Below are 19,458 nucleotides of genomic sequence, written 5' to 3'. Positions count from 1 at the left end.
GTAATAAGACAGATGAGATGGTATTAACAAATTAAATGTACATTTATTACGAGGGAGTCGCTGTAACCAAGCGTAGTGCGGAGGTGCAGGAGTAGGGTGTGAATGGGAGGAGTGACGGCGCAGAACTTTTGATGAGACATAAGCACTTACTGTAAACTTACAATGAAATATACTGTAATTTCAAAATAACCATGCACACAAACATATCTACAGCAAACCTTTTTTAATTGTTTTTCTTTTTTATTTAACATAGCACTGCAAAAACTCTTCGCTGCTTTGTAACCTGCACTCATTGCTAATTAATGCGAAACACATTTACAAAGACTTTTTCTCAAATTTTTAAAACCAGACATGGCGGGTATTGAAATCCATTCTGGTTATACCTGACGTTGTACCCAACTTTGCACCCAATGTTGCCACAAGCAAAGGTCTTTGTAAATAGACAGCGACTTCTGCTTTTTATGAGGATGGCTGCTACCAGCAATTTGTCGCATATTCCCAATAACAAGTCTCTCCATTTTGTCATGAATAGTGGTACAAACAGATGCTTTTATAGGTGTCTGTTTCAATAGCATACAAATCGGATATGTTGACTGATTGTACTTCTTAGCTAGGTCACTCGCACTTTGTCTATTAATTCCTGATTCAATTGACATCTTTCTCCTTTCTCTTCACAAAACACCATACAATTTCCACTTCCATAACTTATGGCTAGGGTAACAAAAAGGAGATGCAATATGATAAAAACAAACTACCTGCGTAATATAAAAAAGTGGGCAGGATTATGCGTCTGATGGTGGGAAGTGCCAACGGAGACAAGCTGACGCTGACTGTGAATTGTCTTGATTGGTTTCTAGTGGTAGCCTCTGGGACTGTATATTCTTTCGCAGAAATATTTTTGTGAAAACCAAAACAAAACAATTATGACGCTTGTGTTTCAAAATCCTTGTGTGAAGAGGTGCTCATATTAGGAAGTGCCACTGCATTTATTACACATGAACATTTTTAGAAAATAGCATATTTGTCATTTGTGTTGGTTGAGCTTGATTTGTAAGGGTCAAATTGGACTCAGCTCAAAATCAAATCACCAAGTGGAGTCAGTATTTTGAGATGTGTTTGCTCAGGTTTGTGCAACCATGCTAACACTGCTGTGTATATCTGGGCATATTGGTCTGTGTTTGTGTTTGATGACTCATTATATTTGGCTAGTACTTGTGCTAACAGCAGATTGGAGGTCACGAGGTGTGCATTGCTCTGGAGACGAAGCAATCCTGCTTCTGACGTACTAAGTGTTGGCGCACTCCACACCTCTCATAATGTGTGTTGATGTGTGTGTACTTCTAACTGCCTATGTTGTAGTTTTGGAGTCTCTCTGAAACAAAAGTTTTATCTCCCTTATTCCCCATCCTAGCTTTGTTCTTTTTCAGAAGCTGATTAACTGCCAAGTTATCTTATAAAGTTCCTCTTGTAAAGTCTCATACTCTGTGGTACCTTTCATGTATCGGCAGATAATATTTGGACATTGCGTGATTAGTCTATTTAAAAACAAATGAAGGAGCATTGGTATACTGGGACCCTGTTTCAGATCAAGAAAACTCAACATAAGCACAAAAGAAACTTCAGGATTAAAAAAGTAATAATTATCAAATCAAGTAAATAAGCTTAAGAATACCTGGTTAACCCATAGTTTCACAACCTTTTTGGAGCCATGCAATGTTTTTAACATTCATTCCTGGAACCAATATCATGTGTTTTTGAGGCTTCAATTATAAATGTATCAAACTCAAAATTATTTTTGATGTAACTGGAATGGGAATTTTGTAAATTGGCCCAAAATAAGGGAATAAACACAAGATTGTGATATTCCGTTGAATCCGTGATCGTGTCTTTACTCAAATTTTAACGACTGCAGACAAAAAAAAAGTCACCAAAACAGCCCTTCGCCTAGTCTGGAGGATATTGTCGGCTCGCGATACCGATAAAGGGCTTCCCTCACCCAGGCCAACCCCTCTTTGACATACTGCCCTCTGGCAGAGGCTACATTAAAACTGTTCTCACCCAGAGCCCTTGTCTTTTTTAATTTGCCTATGTGTAGAAAAATGCTCATTTATATTTGATTTATGGACTCCTAAATTGGAAATATGTTGCTCCATCCATCCATCCATCCATCTATCCATCGATCCATCCATCCATCCATCCATCCATCCATTATCTGCACCGCTTACCCTCAGTAGGGTAACAGGGGGACTGGAGCCCATCCCAGCTATTTTCGGCCACTGGGCGGAAGAGACCCTAAACTGGTTGCCAGCCAGTCCTAGTGCACACCGACAACATACTCATCCATTCACACCTAAGGACAATTTGGACCGGCCAATTAACTTGACATGCATGTCTTTGGAATGTGAAAGGAAAGTAGAATGCCCTAAAAAAACTCACACAAGCACGTGGAGAACATGCAAACTCTGCACAGGAAGGCTGGTAGCCCATAACTTTAGAACTGTGCCGCGGATGTGCTAACCAATCAGCTGGCGTCCCTCTCATGTTGCGTAGGTGACCACATATCTCTTACACTTACAACTTATGCTAATCTGAAATGACCACCATTTATGTATTTGCTTGTCCTCTATCCCAGTGTTTTTCAACCCTTTTTGAACCAAGGTACACTCTTATCTATAAAAAATTTCTGAGGCACACCGTCCGTCGAAATTGTTTTAAAATTAAGTTATGTCAAATATTTCACGGTATAAATAATACGTAAAATAAAAAAGAATGATGTGCTTTATTTATGTTTTTATTTTTCACTGTGCAATCTTAAACCGCTTTGTTAAAGAAATTAAGTTTTTAAATGTAGTGTGCTACCTCATGGGCATATAATTAGTATATAAAAAGTATATAAAAATCTACTGCCACCTACAGATATGGATAACTATTACAGTTCCTCGTCTGAAGACAGCAAAAATACTACACACTAGACAAGGTCTCACGGCACACTGGTTGAAAAACACTGCTCTATCCTAACTTTTCTTTCTATCTTTTTTTCTCTAACCATGATAAAGGGAACCCCATTAGAAATTAAAGGTTCCTTTGAACATAAATATCATGTAAACAAAGCTTACTTTATCCAAAATCAAAACGGTTGTAACGAGTGTTTGTTATTGCATCAATTTAAGCGATTTGTCATAAGACCTCAAAAGTTCTACTGTGCTGGACGTGTGTACAAGCTAGAGCAAAACAGGAGCAGACAAGTGTGTCCACCACTGTTGAAACTTTCTGCTCGTATTTGATGAAGTGTTGTGGATTTTACTTCCAGTTCAGGAGATCTTTACATGAACCCAAGCGAACTGTTTAGGCACTGCTTTGTGAAATGATTTTGAAAAACACTGAAATTCACATGGATGTTTATTGTCTCAAACGGTTGCCCTTTTGTATTTGGTTGTGACATGACTAAGTACCTCTGCTACCACGTTTTGTATTGTTTAGCTCCCAGCGCTCGCAATTCCGGTATGGGTGGGCGATACTGAGATTTCTGCATCGATCTGATCCAAGTGAATACAGGGTATTATCGATCGATACCGGTCAAAGCTTGGAAATCTCATGATCATTAAATAATTGAACTCTTCCCCCCTTGAGTTAGTTTATATTTATGATGAACAGCTTAAAAATTGTCTTTTTTTAAAAATAACTACATCAAATCTTTAATAGTATAAAAAAGTAAATATACATCTTTCTATTACAAATGTTTCAAGAGAGTCAAAAGCGTCAAACCAAAACAAGGAACAATGTAACGGAAAACAAATATAACAAAGTCAACATGAATAATATAATACCATCCATTGTACAATATTCTGAAAAAGAAGTCTAAGTGCAAAAACCTTTATTGTTGTGTCCTACTTATTTGCACATCGACCTGAAATCCAATGTATTATTATTATTATTATTATTTTTATTATTAAGAATACTATAAACACTATGATGTACCAATATACAATTAAAGTACTTCAACAAGTCAACAACAACTATTTCAGAACAAGAGTAAATAGAGCCACACCCAAAAAGCAGCAATCCAAAAATACTAATACTGTATACCAATGTCAACAAGAGAACTAATATACTGTATTTTCTGGAATATAAGGTACATCCAAAACCCAAAATTTGGCAGAGGTTCAAAACGGTCTGAAATACGCTATATTACTTAGGCAATGCAAAATTATAACGAAATACACAAGCATTTATCAATGGATCGATTCATTTTAGTTGTGAAACCTGATTCCTTAACATTTATGTTCTAAGGGATACTTTTTTGTAAATCTTCGTTTTTAATCTCTTACAGTTTCATGCGCATGACATACAGCAGTGTCTGAAAATAACGTCTGCCCGGACGCCCGGGGCGTACATCTTCTACGTCGGGCGTAAAACTTACAAAACATCTCCGCCCGCGAGCCCGACAACTTTTTCAAGAAAAAAAAAAACTTTCGGGTTTTTTTTTTCTTTTTTTTTTTTTCAAATCAAACGTTTGATTTATTCAGATTTTGAAATCTTCGTTCGTTTTGGAAATTTGCATACTCGGCAGCCAATTAGAAGCCTGCATCGAATAACTTCGTGCTTCCGGACCCTTTCGAGCTTCATAAGGTCATGCATTTGCATATCATTTTCCAAATTAGATGCACAGATAACACAAGAAAAATGAAGAAGTGGTTAGGAATCAAGCCAAAACCTCAGACCCAGAAGAAAGATTCAAAATAAGCTAACAAAGTTTATGACGCTACAAAACGTAAACGTACGTAAAATGCATCGTGGAAAGAGAAGTTCACGTGGCTTGTAGCAGACGACGCAACGCAAACATTGCATGAATGAAGATGAGTAAATACAGATACATACTGGTGGCAGATGGAAAACAGCGATGTCATATACATGCAATGAATGTTATAAGAAGATTTATAATAAACTTAATTTCAAAGTGTTGTTCTGTTATATATTTTGATTATCAGTCCTTAATACTTTGCAACATTTTTTGCGATTAGTCATCTTATTGTGTTTCAAGTTGGGAAAAATGGGGCAGGCAACATTATGGCTAGGCAGGTAACTTTTCAGAGTTGTCTGCCCTGGTGTCCGGTAACTTTTTGTCATTAGTTTCAGACACTGCACACAGTATGAAAAAAAAGCCTTTCACTAATATTTTTAAAGGTGTGTCTTACAATCAGGTCAACTCATAGTCCAGAAAATATGACGCATTTCATTGCGCAGTATTTTAAAAAGGAAATCAGTTGTGCAAATATAGTGTAACCACAATTAGATCAGACTTTTGAAAGTTATAATGTATGTACAACCTTATGACACTCTAACAACATTATTATAGTGATAGTTAAAATGGGCTATTGTATCGATCCAAACTAAGCCCAGTTCAGCGTCGATAATATTGATATTTGGATCAATCCGCCTACCCTTATTTTCTAAAGCTTTCTGGGTAGTGAAGTGTCCTAACATTATTCACCACAGCACATATTTGTGTGAGCAGCTGCTCTCTGATGAATATTAATAAAACATCACCTAGGAAGCTGTGCTCTGATGATCAAGGCTTGTTTGCAGCATGTTCATATTTTGAATGTGGATAATTGATATTCTCGCTAGATGCAGAGGTTAACTTGATTTGTTCATGAATAATTTTTAAATGATTCTTTTTCGAGGACAAAAAAAACCCTGATGCGGTTAAAGTCACATTGTATATTATTTGACCAAGGGGTTGCAGTATTGTGTTGTGCAACTAAAAATGAGTGCTAAAAGCACAAGGAAAAATACAAACTATGGAGACTTACAGTGACCAAACAGCATTTTTTTGCCCAGCTTTTTGCATGGATTTGTTTTTTACCCATCATAGGAGCAAGATGGCAGAAAATCATGTCAGCTCCCTTTAAGGAAAAACAAATGCAAATTTCTGGACCTACAAGTAATTTAAAAAAATGCATGTTTATATTGTAGTTCATGTATTTTTGCTTATCATTGAAATCAATATTGTTTAGCTATAAAATCAATATTTTTACCACTAGATGTTTGACGGCACAGAATAAAGTCATATGGTTAGTTTCAAAAGGTAATACAACGATAAAGGTTAATAAAAAATTAAACATGAATTGAGATAGGATATCAGTTTTTGTCCAAAAAGGGGCATGGTCATCCCATCTGACATCATACTTGGTACTTTATAGCTTCACAACACTGGTATAATCAAAGAGACGAGAACTTTTCACATTGTGTAAATTGGCAATTATACACGGGATCAGTGCACATTTTGTCAATTTGCACACTGCCTCTTTGTACCTTCCATTTACTGGATCCTAAAGAAAGTACAGTGGCCCCAATACATACAAGATGGATTCATTCCCAGATCCAGCTCATATCAGAATTTATCCGATCTCTGATAATTTTCCCTAGAAGAAATAACTTTAAACCAATGAATCCGTTTCCAGTCTCCCATATCAACCCATCATAGCTATTAAAACACACCTTTTCATGACTTGAAATACACTTAAATTGTAATTGAACATAACAAATACAATAATAAGATGAATAAGACGATAAGGACGATGACTCAATAAAATGTGAGTTTGTTATGAGTACTTTTACAATTTTACAAATTTACTCGATTGAAAGTACTGTTACCTCTGAGTAATATTACTCAAGTAGAAGTAAAAGCAGTCATCCAAATACTTACTTCAGTAAAATTAAAAAGTGCATCGTGAAAAAGTTACTCAAGTACTGAGTAAGAAGCAATGTCTTATTTATTATCAAAGTCCATCCAAACAACAATAATCATCATGACGTGCCAACTCTATTGTATGATACTGCCTCAAGTTTAACTTTGTCACAATATTAATAAATTTAGAAATGTTTAATTGTTTTGATAAAATTAAAGAAAAGCAATTATGAAATACAATTTTTGAAGTCATTTTTATTTAGAAGTTTGGACGAAAACACCAACCACAAATGTGCATAATGTGCCCCTTATCTGGGCAACAAAACGAGTGTAATTAAACACAGCATAAAAAGAATAAAATATAAAACTTTTAAAAATGTTAAACACGATCGCATTAATACAGTTTAATTTGAATACCTGTGCATTTTGTGTCTTCCTATTTTTATCTATTGGGGCTTTGGCAGATCACACACACACACACACACACACACACACACACACACACAAATAAACCTGTTTGTGTCCGGCGCGGCCCCTTTAAATGGGGTGGGGCTTGTGTGACAAAGCTGGCTCTTACACAGGGGACACGTAAGAAAACAAACGAAGGAGGAAGGTCCGTACTCATCTAAATAACAGGTTCACTTGAGCAATAATGTAATGGAGTAAATCTACTCAAGTAAAAGTATAAAGTATAGTGATGTAAGAAATGCCAAACGACCCAAAACTTACTCAAGTAAATGTAATGAAGTCAATGTAATTTGTTACTATCCACCTCTGCGGAGTCGATGCGTAGTCGTGGAGGAGTATGAGCACAAGAGAGCATGATAAAAAACAACACCAGGCAAAGAATCATGCCTGTATGGCAGGATATGCACATGCTAGCAGAGTGGTCTCGGGCACTCAACCCTCTAGTGGTAGCGTCTGGAAATTCTCGTAACTTGGATTTTCTCTCATAAATCGGGCAAGATTTTTGTTTGATAGACAACTCGTATCTCAAATGTCTTGTCACTGGAGTAGCTCTTATGTAGAAGGGCCACTCTGACAGTTAACTCTCAAACTGCTTAGCTACGCTCTTTCAACCATAGGGACAAGAATGACCTAATGATGGGTAGAAACTTACCCAACACAATACTTGTATCGATTTAACCCAAGGTCCTGTGTTCTTTTGAAGAAATAACCCCTGCAAATTTTTGTGGGTTTTTTTGCATAATAAAAAACACAAATCAGTCCATTTTGTACTAAATAGCCTGGGTCACTTTGTTTGAACGACTCACAAAATAACCCAGAAAAAAAATATTTTTTATTGATCCAAAGAAATGGTTGGTCCTAAAAGTCTGTATTTAAATAGATGCTTGTCTCAAAATTGTAATGTTCATTTTGCCTAACACTTGTTATTAAAGGCTGTTTTATGTAACTAAAATGATGTTGCATGAAATACACATGCTGTTCCCACAGTCTATTGACCATGTATGTGCTTGTCGTCGATAAAAGGCACAGCTGCTTTGGAAACAGCAGCCACCCGTGAGACATGTATTACTTGTTGCCAGCCAACCGGTCCTCCAGCATAGATGCCACCAGACAAGCCAGGTTGGCCATATTCAGGCTGGATACATCCAAAGAACACAGCCAGAGATGATGATTGAGTAGTAGACTGTTGGAGAACACATCAATGCACTGTACAATTAGCACAGCAGCCTTTTTTCTCCTGTGTCAGCCTGGGATCTTTTTAATGCTGTCTATCATAATTCTTGTCATTGAAACACATTAGCAAATGTTTGTGAGCCGTTGTGACACATTTTCAAAATGATTGCTTTCTGCTAGGGGTGGGCGATACTGGGTAATTTAGTATCGCTCCCATCCAAGTACATACTTGGTAGTATAGGAAGATACAGTTACGTTTTGCTTGGAAATGTCATGATCATTGACTAATTGACTTAAATTATATTTACAATTGACACAGTACAAATATTTAAGGCACTTAAAAGGTTCATTTTTAAAATTAAACTACTACAATTTGTCCTTCAAAAGTATAAAAGAAATGAATATGGAATATTTCGATAACAACTGTTTCAGAACAAAACTCCACTTAACTTCAACTTTATTGTTAGATATGTTATATGCACAATATATGGCACATATTGATCTTCTTCTGCGCCAACATGCAATAGATAGGGCACAATACAACCAATAGTAGCAAGAACAAATAGCAGCCAGTTTATTGGTTTCGAATGTGCAAAGTATAGCTGGAATAGAGCACTTTTGCATTTATTTGGCAGAAGGCACAGAGGGGGAGGGGGTAGGACAGGGAGAGAGTTCAGAGTCCTGACAGCCAGACAGAAAAAAACTGTCCATCAGCCTGCTGGTTCTGGCTCTGAGAGACTGCAGTCTTTTCCCTTACGGCATAAGGTTGAAGAAGCTGTGAGATGGGTGGGAGGGGTCACCAGCTATCCCTGTGGGCTTGCGGTTAAAGCGGGAATTGTAGATGTCCAGGAGGGGGGTAAGGGATAGACCAATGACCTTTTCAACTGTCCTTACAATGAGATCCAGGGTCTTTTAGCAGAGAAAAACATGCCAAGAGAGTCAAATGAAAAAAAAAAAAAAAACAGCGAAAATTTAAAGAGAATACAAATATTACAATGTCAACATGCCAACTTTACCTTCCACTGCACAATATTTTGAAAAGAAAGTCAGAAAGTAAAATCATTGTAAACATTACAATCTAAAAACATTTAAAAGTATGACAAACAGAATACTTCACTATAGCAACTGTTACAGAGCAAAAGTCATGAGGATTAAACAAAAAAAGCAAAGTAACAAACACGCACTTTTGGCTGTGTTGCTATTGAGACAATGGATGCAGGTTTTTGTTCAGGAACAGCAACATGTTTGGATTTTTAGTTGCAGCTTGTTGCGCTCTGTTGGGTGAACTTTTTCATGTGTTCATGTAAATTTGCCACTTTTGCAGACCACTTTACCCCACAAATGACACAAGGCATTGTCCCTTTTTTATGTTGAAAAAAAAAGTCCACACTGCGCTGCGCTTCCCATTTGCTTCTATCATATTAAACTTCTGTTAAGGGGTGCACGTGCATATTTCGCCTTTTGATCTGCCTGGCAGGCAAGGCGCAGCAGCAGGCCAGGTAGGGAAAGGTGCTAAAACTGTGCTTGTCAGTCACAGAAACTTAGAGCGTGGACGAAAAAGAGAAAGATTATGTCATCTACATATAGAAAAGGTGCTTTTAATAAATTGGTGGAGGGGTGAAATATTGATCCTTAGACAATAGTATTGGTTCGGTCGAAGTACTTGCTTCGTATTGATAATATTGATATTTCAAGCAATCCCCTTACCCCTAATTTCTGCTAATACCATCAGCATTTGACTGTTTTTCTCTGACATGAACAGTTCACAATACCTGCTGTACGTGAGCATGTCCAAATCGATGATGATTGATTATTCTTGCGGTACAGTCCATCGGAAAACATTGTACATTTTCCAAAGCGTAGGAGTAACGATAATGGTTCCAATATCCAATATCTGCCTGGTATCTGTAAATCACTTTTCGGAAAGTCTGCTGCATCATATGCATGTGACCTCGAAGGTATTTGGGGATTTTCAATTGAGAGAAGTGATTGAGTATGTGCAGCTGACAGTAACTATTCATTGTAAATAAATATCTGACTGACTCTGTACTATACCTTTATGTAGACTATTGTCCTTAAAAGGTTGGAGAACGTTTTGTGTCGGGTTAGTTTGTGTTGTTTAATATGTTTACTCCTCGCAAAGGTGCACGGCTAATGCTAAGCTAACCCTAAGCTAAGGGTGACGTGATGCTAACGATAAGCTAATAGTATATTATTGCTAAAGTTTTCTTGGAAGACGATTGGTCTAGTAAGAGTAGAAAACGTTTGTGTGGTTGTTGATGTTTAATGTGCTTAATGGTTTTATGAGAATGGAGACTGTGTGGTGTTAGTTTGTGTTATTTGTACATGTTTGATGTACGCATAGTCAGATAAGCTTTTCATGTGACTGGTAACCATGTAAACTAGTGCTATATGTTTCATGTGGGGAGCAAACTCCAAATACAAAAAAAAACTGTCCAGGCTACATGATTGACAAGAGTGTTTATTAAAGTAAAAAAACTTTTTGTGTGTTGAAAATAATTTAACAGGGCAGTTTTTATGTGATTTATACCAATGTTTTTCAACCTGTATGTCAGGGCACACTAGTTTACCGTGAAACCTTGTTTTGCAGCAGGAAATTGCCCGATTTGAGTTTTGCAAAATGTTTTACCATTCTACAGTGTATTTGCTTTCTTTCACTGATCAACTGAGAAACAGTAACATTCATTTGTATTAATAAGAAGCAGATTACTATTGTTTTTTTTTCTTGATAAAAACTACCATATTTATTCATTTATAATGCCCACTCGTATGTAATGTGCACCCCACATTTTTAATTAAACATTAGAATAAAATGTTGTTTCATTTTTTTCTTGGCTCAAACTAAGGATTGAAATTGACAAACATTTTTGAATATGAGCGGCCATAGAACACATAATTTATTGTCAATGAATGCTGAGGAAAAAATACCAAAAGAAAATTTACCATATATCTACTAGAAAAGTGAGAACCTAGTAAAACATTTCTTTACTTACACAGGCAGATATTTTTTGCTTATTTTAAGTGATGATAAAGTAATGATAAAAATCTGGTTAACCTTTAAACAATGGTTAAAAATGCAGTGAAATCCAAACTTACAACTAAATTGTTTATAATTTTAATGATTTTACAGACTTGTTTTACCTCATGAGTAGTGGTGATTACATGTTATTACTGTCAAATTAAGCCACAGGTTCCCAAACTTTTGCAGGCTGGCGCACCCTTAGCTCCCCGGTGTATTCCTAACACCCCCTGTTGACTCTGGGACTATGTTTACGGAGTCTGCCATGACATTCAATGAGCTCACAAGGTGGGTGTGGCATAGTGTGGTGCTTGCAAACTTTGAATCACGTTTATTGGCTTGTGCCATTATTAAAACATGCCTTTGATTGGTCGGCGCCTTTAAAACGCAAACTTTTACAAACTTCTGATTTCGACTTCAGACTGCCACACCCCTACCGCCCCCCTACGATCCCCTACTGCACCTTTCTTCCTCACCGCCCACATTGGGAACCACTGATTTAAGCAAAATGCTTATTCAAGCAAACAAAAAACATGAAACTTGTGACAGGAACTACATATTTGAGATATATTTTGAAAAAATGTGCATTGGTTGGGAAACACTGATTTAAACTAAGGAGGTTTTATCAAAAAGGTTAAACAAGCAGATTGATGAATGATTAAAATCAATTTCTTACAAAGGGTGCCCAGACCTGAAAACATTTTTTCAATTTTGTTTCTATGAAAATGAAATACATTTATGAATGTGGTGGCAATTTGCCGCGCCATCAAACCATCCCGCTTCCGACCATGACTCGCTTTTGATGACCTTGTTTAAGCGGATCTAATCCAAGTCACAAAAGACTGCAACAAATAATGATGTTCTTCTTTTGTGGTAAATGCTTCAAGATACCCCTGCCAATGCTTTCCCTCCCAAATAGCTGCAGCTGGTCCTGGGTGTTTACTCTGTTTTTCTTCCCTTCTTCCCTTTGTCAAGTCTTTGTTCTTGCTGATGTGAGTGCAGACTGCAAACGCAAGAAATCACTTGTGTATAGTCTCGTCTATTTTAGTGATTGCTCATTGGGGAGTGGATATGATGTGAATGTTTACACTTTACCCCACAACCCTTCCCAATGTATGCACAACACACATTCAGCAGTTAGCCTATTCTCTAATCTAGGGGTGGGCAGATTGATCCAATTATCTATTATATTGATACTACACAAGAACTTGGATCAGATCGATACTATTCTCCTGGGATCGATACTTCACTATCCCACCATTATTGCTTCTCCATGTAGATAGCGCAGCCCTGCTCTCTCACCTAGCGCCCTCAGCCACTCTCTAAATGTATGCCTGAGCGTGTGACTGACAGGGCACCTCTCCCTATCTTGCCTGCTACTGCATCCTGCCTGCCAGGCAAAAGGAAGGGCTTTATCTCTTAGACCCTCCCTACCAGAAGCTAAAAATGACAGGCATGAAGCAGACCGCAGTCTGGACTTCTTTCAACTACATACGAAGGACACAAACACGCATCATGTTTGTTAAAGTGGTCTGCTACCTTGGTAAAACCATGAGAAAAAAGAGACCTGGGAGCTGCAACCAAAAATGTAAAGATGTTACTGTTTCTGAACAAAATCCAGTAAATCCGTTGTCACCATGCGAACAGAGCCAATAAAAGACAATTGATATTTTTTTTTTGCCTTGCTGACTTATATTGTACAATTATATGTACTTTAGTTCTCTAGGTGACATAGATGTACAGTATTTGTATTTTTTGTTGCATTGCTGCTTTTTGGTTTGACTTTTTGAGATATAATTCTGAAACAGTTGTAAGTAGTTATTTTAATTCTAATTAGAATATATTTGTAATGTCCTTTTTCAATAAGAAATGAAGCAGTTAATGCGCTTAGAATTTGTGTGTGGTGATTATCCTAAAAATAAACTAAATCAAGGGGGAAGGAATATTATTCAATGATCGTGATATTTTCAAAAAAATGTTTCAATATCATATTGCTATCCATCAATACTAGTTTGTTTTTACTTGGATTGAATCAATACTTAATTTTTGATAGCGTCACCCACCCCCAATGTTATCTATTTCTTGGGTGATGGAATACAAACGAAGGAAAGCTGAAGTCAATTCATTTTTTCTTTTGTATTTAATTAACAAACTGTCTAAGGCGGTGATGCAGTGAGATTAACTGTACCAAAGGACAGAGAGCGGCCAACTTTAATTAGGTGCATGGCATCTCCAGACGTTTCACAGGTACAATTAAAGATTCATACTCCCAAACTGGAATATTTAATTGAAGACAATTAACCTCGAAGGGATTTAATGTGTGGCACTAGCTGGGGTCAGGGGTCTCAAGTGGCACCTTGGTAAAGGCTCCTTACCGTTGTTGATAAGTAAAGAGGGTGTTCAAAATTCAGTTATGTTTCTAGGTCACAACTTCACATTGAATATCTGAACTGCTGTCCCTAATTAGCTTTTCTAGTGATCCGCGGGCGTGTTTTTTCCGGATGTTTTGAATCGTTTCCCCAAAACACCCATGATTAACGCAGCATCTCCTCACTTTAGCGTCTGAAAGATGCCTGCAATGATAGAAAGATCCAAATCCACGTGCCAGCGTGAGCGTGCTTGTTGGTTTGAAAGTAAGTAAGGCAGAGATGGATGAATAAATAAAAGACATGGGAAACCCATCAGCATTCAGCACTATGTTGTCATGGCAATGCCAACAGCACACCGATGCGTCTGCATGCGTGTATGTGTGAGAGTAAAGAGCTCGAGATGCCTTCAATGTTTCAAAACCTAATTCAAGCACTTTACATTTAAAAGGGCCTTTTATTGGCTCAAATGAAGTGCCTAAAATAGTGTGAATATTGTGAGATTTCATAGAGTTAATCGGGGGACTGAGGCGGTGAGTATTGAATTAAAATCCATGCAGTTTGCGCAGGCGAGAATATTTTCTTGTTAGGCCGTGCACTGTTAAAAACGAGGATCACCGCCCGTGGAAAATACAGCAAAGAATGATTCAAACCATAATTCTGCATTTCTAGCCAATCAGGGTGGAAAAGGATCAATCACAGCCCATAAGTCATGATGGTTGGTTGGTTGGTTGGTTGGTTGGATCCCATTACCACTAGGATCATAGGGGCACCATTTTCTGTGGTTTGTCTTGGGCAAGTACAACCTAGTGGCACCCATCCTTCTCCAGGCCAACTCAAAACTTTTTGTTTACAAGGTATCACCATGCACTTTATAAATTATGTGTGCACTGTCTATTTGTGTGTCATAATGTCTGCATGTGTGTCTCTGTGTAGTGTGTCTTAGCATAGTGACTTTGACTTTGATGTTTCCACCTGGTCTCAAACTGGGGGCCCTTTACGTGTTAGGTGAATGTGCCAACCACTGCGCCACAGAAACACGATACAAAGGTTTCAAAAGTGAACAAACTCGACGGATGCTAATTGCTAAGAATGAGTAAATAGAATCCCTACATTAACATTGATTTCATGAAATGTAAAATATTATTTAAGGATCTGTCTGAAATGCTTGAGGTAGATGTCATCATAAAGAGCGATAGCCCGACCTGTTAACACTTTTTCGAGCTGATTCTTTTCGAACATTTTTGGAACTTCATGGATTTTTGCCAGCATGTTGGGATGAATGAATCATGGAAGTTTCCTTCTCCTTGCTGTCTCTGAACTCTGGCGGGGCGGTGTGTGTTTTCATACCTTTCTATTATCTCTTGCTTTGTTTTGATGGCCAGAAAAAGTATCTTGCTGTTCATTTCTCCTTGTCCACTGTTTACAGAAAGGGAAGGGGACACAAAGAGCATGCTGGCATTCACGCAAACGCACCGGATTTCCAAGGGGTTTTACAGAGGGGCAGGGGCGATTGGCACCGCGTACTGTATTTTTGACGTTGTATCCTGAAAAACCTTTTGTAACAACAGGAAATGTGTTCCTGTTTGGGTTCTTTGTGACCTGAAACTTTCGTATGTAGAGATATTTCCAAGTAGTAGTACCATTAATATTTTGAGCACCCCGGCCTCAGTTCCTGCTTCACCTTCAGTTGGGTCCATCGAGAAAAACTTAGGATTTTTTAGAAATACTTGTAGTTATAAGTCAGGGATGTTGTAAAAGACTCACATGTTTTATTGTTTCATGTGCCGTGTAGTAATTTTATATGACAATTATTTGCTTTTCGTTACTCGCAAACAATCATAAATTAGGCTCCGTCAAATCAGCCTTTTTTTCTGTCAAAGCTTTTGTGTATCAATTTAATTACCGTTAAAATTGCATAACATGGCACCATAGTGGCGGAACACTGCAGTTAAAATACAGAGCTTCTGCATTTATTCTCAGGCAGGCCTTTGTGCCTTGTTGGGTGCCATAACCGTGGCCGCCTCACATATTTAAAAGCAGGAAATACCTCTTTAAATTCACTTTTTCCCTTTCTCCAGTGCAATAAAAGTCCATATCATATACTTTTATCAAGTAAGATGAAAAGCTTAAGTGGACAATTCTCTGTAAATCATTTTTTATTCACGTTATATTAAATATAAGTATCTTCACTGTACCTGGGATTGGGAAGCTATATAAAATCTTACGCATGAGCGTCTGCGAGAGGCTTTTATGTTGCAGCTATAATGCATATTGCAGAATACTTTTCTGTGCCTCTAGAGAAATCTAAAAACCGCAACCTCTTTGCCTTTCTTTCTCTCTCCAACCACGTGCCCGTGCCTTGTCCACAAAACGGCCTGACCGGTGCTTGTATTGAGGGATGCAGATTTTGCTTTACGGTTTTGTTTTTAAATAAAGTAAGGACGTACACTCTTTAGCACTAAGGATGGGCTATGCTGAGATATTTGATTGAGCCGGTCTATTTTGATTGAGCCGGTCTCAGAAAATATAGGGCAGTATCAATCAAAACCAATCTTGTTTACAAAACCAATTTTGTTTACAAATGTCAGGATCGTAGAGTAATTAAACTCTCCCCCTACACACAGCCCAAAGATTGTTGGTCCTGATTGCAAACTTTAACAGTATAAAAAATACATAAGATTATTTAACTGTTCAAGGGACAAAGTCAAGAGAGTCAAATGAGAAAAGCAGTAAGGAAATTACAAATGCTGTATAACAATGTCAACTAAATAACAAAAATATATTCAAATGCGCAATATTTTTAAAATAAAGTCGGTAATGTTGATTGGATCCTCGAGTCCGTTGCCATAATGACAAAGGATTTAAAGTGTTTTTGTTCTGGAACAGCACAATGTTTACATTTTTGGTCAAGTTTTTTATGTGTTTATGTTAATTTGTTGTGTTGCCACTGTAGCATACCGTTTTACATCACATATTACATATGGCATTGCCCTGTCTTGTTCTTGAAAAAAAGTCCACACCAGGCTATTTAGCTTCTGGTAGGTGTCATGGGAGAGAGAGAAGGGCTGCTCTATCTACATATATTAGATGCACATTGAGAGGAATTGGTGGAGGAATTAACATATTAATCCCAGGAAAATAGTTAAGATATGATCCAATTACCGTATTTTCCGCACTATAAGGCACACCGGGTTATAGGGTGCACCCCCAAAAAATAGTTTTTGGTCCTATATTTTCCATACATAAGGCCCCTCCGGATTAAAAGACGCTACAATGGGAACGTCGACAAAACAGTCAGATAGTTCAGTCAAACTTATTACCCCCTTAACATTCCGAAAGCTTGCAAAGAAGCAAATACGTGTCTTAGACATGTACGGAAACAGTGTCTGTACTATGTCAAAAATCACATAAATGCATCGTTCCAAATATCATTCGGAAGGTTAAAGTCTTGGGATTCAAGAAATGCCAAACATTTCTTAGTTTCCATTTTATTTTTTGCTGGCCACTGAGTGGACAGCAAAGCAAGAATTTTATTGTGCAGGGAAACGGGGTTCTTGACTGTGCATATGACAATAAACACTTTGAATTGAATTTAGTTAAAAAATAGACTCATCACAGAAACATCAAGATCGTTCTAAAACAAGATACCGGGAAAATATAAAGCCGCATAGCTCACCTAAGTTCTCTTGCAGCCATCATGTTCAATAATAAACGTAACCATGGTCTTCTCACAACAGTGAGTGTAGTAAATCCAGGAGAGTAAAATATTTACAAATACGGAATAGTAAAAAATGTTTTCTCTATGCCGTAGTGCAACCCAACGTGTGATTCACATTCATCTTTTTCGGCCAATTGAAGGCTTTGTTTTGCCCCTTTAGCCTCCAAATAACTTTAGCCAATAGTGACTGATTCAATTGATGATTGACACATTGGTTAGGAAATGAAACACCGGTATATAAATCCCAGAATACACCGCGGACTACTTTGCCTTCGGGGGAAAATCTAGTTGGCGGCTGCTTGCCTTAGTTGCAAGACTTTGCGACTTAATATTGATCCATATATAAGGCGCACTATATTATAAGGCGCATGGTCAGCTTTTGAAAAAAAAAAAAAAGGCTTTTAGGTGCGCCTTATAGTGCGGAAAATACGGTACTTTATGAGTAACTATAATATCGATATTTGGAGCGATCCACCCACACCTATTGAGCACGACTGAAATTTATTTTGAAGATCGGAAGCACAGAAAGTGAATTCCCAAGCCCATTTATTGAAACAACTTCAAACGCAGTTGGGGATGTGGAGGTGAAAAGTCGAGGACAGTTGTTTGGTCCGGGCAGAGATGCTGGACTAGACACTACCTGGTTACTAAGCAACAAAGCAGCAGTGCTGCATGAGTAGTGCTGCAAGCTTGTGTAAAATGTGTGCAACCGGGTTTCAATGAGTGAGAAGATGTATATATATTATTATAGGACCCAAAAGAGCATTAGAATAAAACGTCACGCACACACGAGGAATCAGAACTGTATGAAAGTTCAAATTAATCCATCCTTTTTTTGAGTTTGGTTGACTTTTCATCTGTCAGAGGGTGTTACTGAACTGCCTATGAACCCATTGTAATAATTTATTCATTTTTCTGCAAGGCCTCGGCTTAGAGGTAAGATTGAGCCTAAAAATTCCGGCTCAACCCAACCCGGCCCGCAGATATATAAGCCCGAACCCGGCCAAACCCTACAGATTATCTTGATTTGAGGGAACAAGCTTGAAGTAAGACCAAATTATTATTATTTTTTAAATGCTTTATTGCACAAATGCATGTACATTACTGTACAGAAATCTTAAAATGTAAACGTAAACAGTATACTCAAACTGTGCAACAAACTAAAATAACCCGAAGCTTTACTTCACCAAGTCCCAAATCTACGAAAGAGATAATTACATCTGTTTCGGTGATGCTAACCAAATAAGCAGCTTATAAATTAGATTTAACCTTCAAAAAAGGTGATGCCTGGTCACCATTGCTTTAGTTACCATTATTGTTTTGTACTACACACAAACGTATGAGCACAGTATTTCTTTTCACCATCACCCTAATGTGCTTTCAAAGAAAAAGCAGCTGAGTGTAAGTGTTGTAAACTCCCCTTTGACCAGAACAATAAATTGGTGGAAAAATAAACATGATTCATTTAAGTCAAAATGCAGGAAACTCCCTCCCCGGAGAGGTTACACCAGACTACCATGTGCTCTGCTTCACTGGAGATGAAATTATGCTGTTTTATCTGCCACCAGATTTAAAAAAAATGACATTGACATCTTGCTGCTACGAGTACCCCCGAAAATAAACTTGTGAAAGGCTAGTGTAGCCCCTATACTGATAGGCAGAGGGAAGAAAAGCTACTTGACTGTCTTTTAGTTGGATGATTGGTAAAATTACCAGAAGAAATGCCAGAGTCAAACTTAATAAGAAAAAAACTGTCAATTCATTGAAATATGAACAATAGACAACAATTAACATACGGTACAGCACAATAAAACTATTTTTTAGTTTAAGGTGTTGAATGCTAAGTTCGAAGTTTGGTTTATCACTTTGTTAAATGACCCTGTTTAATTTCCATGTCAGTTAAATGACTAGTCTTCTGCTATAATTTTGGTTGTCAAAGTCATTATTAGTCGCAAAATGTATGTTAATGCATACCTATAGGATTTTAGAATCAACACAA

The sequence above is a fragment of the Urocampus carinirostris genome, chromosome 1 (assembly GCF_059441175.1).
Source record: "Urocampus carinirostris isolate Australia breed hairy pipefish chromosome 1, RoL_Ucar_1.0, whole genome shotgun sequence".
Lineage (NCBI taxonomy): Eukaryota > Metazoa > Chordata > Actinopteri > Syngnathiformes > Syngnathidae > Urocampus > Urocampus carinirostris.
This window is presented reverse-complemented; position numbering follows the sequence as displayed.